Source organism: Tupaia chinensis, unplaced genomic scaffold (genome assembly GCF_000334495.1).
Source record: "Tupaia chinensis unplaced genomic scaffold, TupChi_1.0 Scaffold000184_1, whole genome shotgun sequence".
Lineage (NCBI taxonomy): Eukaryota > Metazoa > Chordata > Mammalia > Scandentia > Tupaiidae > Tupaia > Tupaia belangeri.
This window is the reverse complement of record NW_006159659.1, coordinates 2244044-2248443: the sequence shown is the minus strand read 5'-3', so window position 1 is coordinate 2248443 and position 4400 is coordinate 2244044.

Below are 4400 nucleotides of genomic sequence, written 5' to 3'. Positions count from 1 at the left end.
GCATGCGCCCTATAGCAAAAACCTCTCCAAAAAAAAAAAAAGTTGGAGCTGTGAACATCACATTTTTTGTCTATATTTTGATTTCTTATTCACATTTAATTGTACATCTCTGTAGCACACAATGTGCTTTTTGTATACATGTAGTATGTGATCAAATCAAGGATATTACTAGGTACATCATTTACCATTTTCAACTGGAGAACTTTACTTTTTTTTTTTTTAGATTTTTGCCATAACGTGTGTGCACTCACTGAGGAGAAACAGAGAAAGGGATAGAGAGAAATCATCCCTCATGGCGGATGGCCATGTCACTGTCCCTTCCTCTTTATTCTCCTCTCTGGATTTTGGGCACGCACATACCGGCCTGATTCTCAAGCCACCAGCTCAGAGACTCGAACTTTGCCACTCCACCTGCTGGAGGAAGAACTTTACATGCTTAATGTTTGTAAAGTATTTCTTTTTTTTTTAATTTAAATTTATTTATATTCATTCACTGTACATCATTACAGCATACAAAATGAGATTTTCCATCCAGAGTACACTGTATATTGTCTCAATCAAGCACATCAACATACACATTATTATCAACAAATAATTTTCCATTTCTAGTTTCCTGTATGTTTTGCTTCCCCCCCCCATCCTTGATTCCCTATCTCTTACCCTCTGCCATCTCCTACTCTCTTCCCACACTGTCTCTGGTATCTGTTTGCTTTCTATACTGTTTTCTCCCACATTTTATTCCCTAAGCATCATCACAGCATACAAAATGTGATTTCCCATCCAGAATATACTGCATAGTGACTTAATCATGCATATTATTATCCAAAATTTTCCATTTCTAGTTCCTAGAATATTTTTTACCCCTTTTCTGACCCTCTGTCCTTTCCCACCCTCTTCTCACACTATCTCTGGTGTCTACAATTGTCTTCCATTCCTTTCCCACCCACATTGTACTGATCACACAATTTCTTAAATAATCTAACTACTTTCAATGGTAAGTTCACATGGTACTATTAAGAAAACCAGTTTTAACTTAAATCGTAGACATGCTAAGGAACTTTTCTTAAAGCTAGGAAACAGGTTAGGATTCTGTTCAAATGGTAGGTGCATGAACCTATCAGTCTCATGTACTTTATCTTCTGTTGTGGTTCAATTTTCCTGATTAAATTCTGGAATATAATATTCAACTCCAGACTTGTCCCTACAATTAAGTTGGCTACTGTCTTAGTTTTTGAACTCTTATTTCTATGTGTCTGTATTTTTTTTTCCTGATAAAGCACACCCTTGAGAACTTGGAGATCTGGTCTGGTGCTGGTAAATTCTTTCAGGTTTTGCTTATCTGAGAATGTTCTTGTATTTATTCTGGGAGCCCCTCCCACCTACCGTCTGTTATCCACCCCCTTCCATATAGTCTCTGGTATTTACACTTGTCCTCCCTACTGTTAGATCTTCAGATATTTCAATTTCCATCTGCATATATTTTCTATGTTGATGGATACCTGCATATATATTGAACTAGAGCTGTGGTTCTCAGCCTGGACTGCACATTAGGATCATCCAGGGGCTTTGAAAGTTCCAGATGCTCATTTTGTAGGCTAGTCCAATTAAATCAGAAGCTGGGAGGGACCCAAACATCTGTACTTTTTAAGCTCCTCAGGTTATTCTGCTGTGCAGCCAAGGTTGAGAATGACCAAACTAGATCTTCTCTAATGAGAAGGAAAATGGATTTATTGTCTTTCTGCATTCTCTCAGTGTTTGTTTTTAAAAGTTAGTCATTTCGGGGCTAGCAGGGGGTGTGATGGTTAAGGCACAGGAGTGGACTACTGCTGGAATCCTAGACCTGGCAGCTTGAAAATCATGCCAGGTGTGTGTGTGTATTCCCAAACCTAAAGAGAGAATGGAAAACGGATTGCAGTGTGGCCATCACCATGGGGGGTAATTTTTCACTTTCCCTCTCTGTCTCTTTCTCTGACTCTGTCTGTCTCTCTCTAGCAACAAAAGTTATTCATTTCAACTTTTTCTGGAAAAGCATTGTTAGCAGTAAAATACTCTATGAAGAACAAGTATCCCAAATAAAAATGTATTGTAAAGGCCAGAAGGTGGCATGGTGGTTGAGGTCCTGGATTTCCACATGGTTGGTTTTGTTTTGAGTCCCAGACCTGGCAGCTTGAAGGTCATAACAAGTGCATGTACATGCATGCTTAAGGTCTCTAAAAGAGAGTGGAGCAGAGGGGACTGAGTGTGGCCATTCCCCTGGAGGGTGATTTCTCACTTTTCCTTTCTCTGTCACTCTCCTGTGAGTGCATGAGCCCTGTGGCAAAATATGAAACAACGCCCCCCAAAAAACAAACACTGTAAACACTTTTCAAAGTAAAATACAGTGTAATACCAGAAACCTGTATTAGACATTGCTATTAATTTGCCTCACTTGCCCATACATTTTCTTCCTTTTTAAAAAATTATTTTATTTAACTTTACTTATTAATTAATTTATTTTATTTGACCAGAGAGAGACCGACTGAGGGAAAGTGAGAAAGTAAGCCACCAGGTCTGGGACTTGAACCGTGGTTGACCATGTGGGAGTCCAGTGCCCTTTACCACCACGCCACCTGCTGGAACCATTGCCCATACTTTTTCTAAAGTTTTAATCACTTAGCAATATGCCTCTCCTGCTTCAAGAAATCTTATGACTCAGTTTCACATCTCAATGCATGTGTGTGTACACATATGTTATTATGAATGGTTTCAACTTTCTCTAGACATTGCTAGGTGTAAATTACAAATTATAAAAGTTTATATTCAAGCACCCTGTGACTGCAGTTTTCCATATACAGGTATCCAGCAGTCTTAGTGCTGTTTTAAATTTTGATAATTTCTGAAGAATAGATGATACAAGCTTCCAAATCCATCACTTAAGAGTTTATTTAAATTTGTTTTATACTTATTCCATTTTGTGAATTTCAAATAATTTTTAAAATTTTATTTAATTTTATTCATTGTCACTGTTTTATTTTTTATTTTCTTGAAGTTGACCAAAGAGACATAGAAAGAGAAGGAAAATGAGAAAGTAAGCTGCCAGATGTGGGATTTGAAATGTGGTCAACCATGTGGGAGTCCAGTCACTCCAACCACCACACCACCTGCCAGCCTCTCAAATAATTTTCTTTTTTCCTTTTATTTATTTATTTATTTATTTATTTTTTGGAGAGGTTTTTGCTGTAGGGCATGTGTGCTCGCCAGCAAGACAGACACAGAAAGTGAGAAATCACCACCCAGGGAGGATGGCCACGCCGCGTTCCCTACTTCTCCATTCTCCTCTTGGGATCTTGGGCACACACGCACATGTGCCCGGTGTGAGTTTAAGCCATTGGGTCTGGGACTCGAACTCCAGTCAACTACATGGGAGTCCAGCGACATAGCCATTACACCAGCTGCTGATCCCTTTTCTTCTAATTTTTAAATTTTTTCTGAAATAATATTCAGTTAAAAAAATTAGTCCATCTAACAGAAGATAGCAAACAAAAAAAATTAAAATACATTTACTGTATTACAAAAGTTCATAAAAACAAAAAAGCATGAAAGAAAATTATAAATCATTTTTACATTTTTTATATTTAATTATTTTTTGTTGTTACAGGATTTCACTATGTTGGGTAGGCTGGCCTTGTACCTGCACCACTGTGCCTGGCTTAAATATTTTATTTTACAATGATATTTTGTGTATGTTGATTGAATTTATACTTTAGAAGTTAATAAAGCTTAAAACTACACTAAGACTGTTGATATGCTATTGTGTTTGAACTGACCTTTGTTTGCTCTTATATAATAACTCTAGTTTTTAACAATATTCTTTCCTGGGAGGAAAAGATTAACTGAAGAATTGAAATGGCTTCTCTTTTGTTAGCCTGAAGCCTTGTCTGGACCACTGACTGGGACACGTACCACTACCAAATAGCTAAGGTAGCCCTAAATATGTAGGAAATTAGTTGATTGTGCATTTCTTCTCGCAGTCTAAAAATTTATTCAATTGACTTGGTGTTCTCATCAGGGACCCAGCAGTTGAAACAAAGCACTGAATTGAATCCTGCTGGTTGCTGGAATTTAGCAATAGTAGAAGCCAGCTGGTGGCAGCAGAAGAGACAAGATAGAGGATGCAAGATGGCAGCAAAGAACGCTTAAATTCTAGAAGATCAAGGTATTCTTCCTAAAAATAAATTTATGACAAATTAAAAGCCATTTCAGCTTTATGTCAAGTAGCTGTTTAAAATAAAGGTTGCATAGCCAAGTTTTTATTCATATAATTTTAATTTAGAGGTCACCAAGTATATATTTTGGCTGAATGCAAAACAGCTGCATGTTCAAAATGGATATTTTGCTGAAGCAGAATATCAGCATCATAT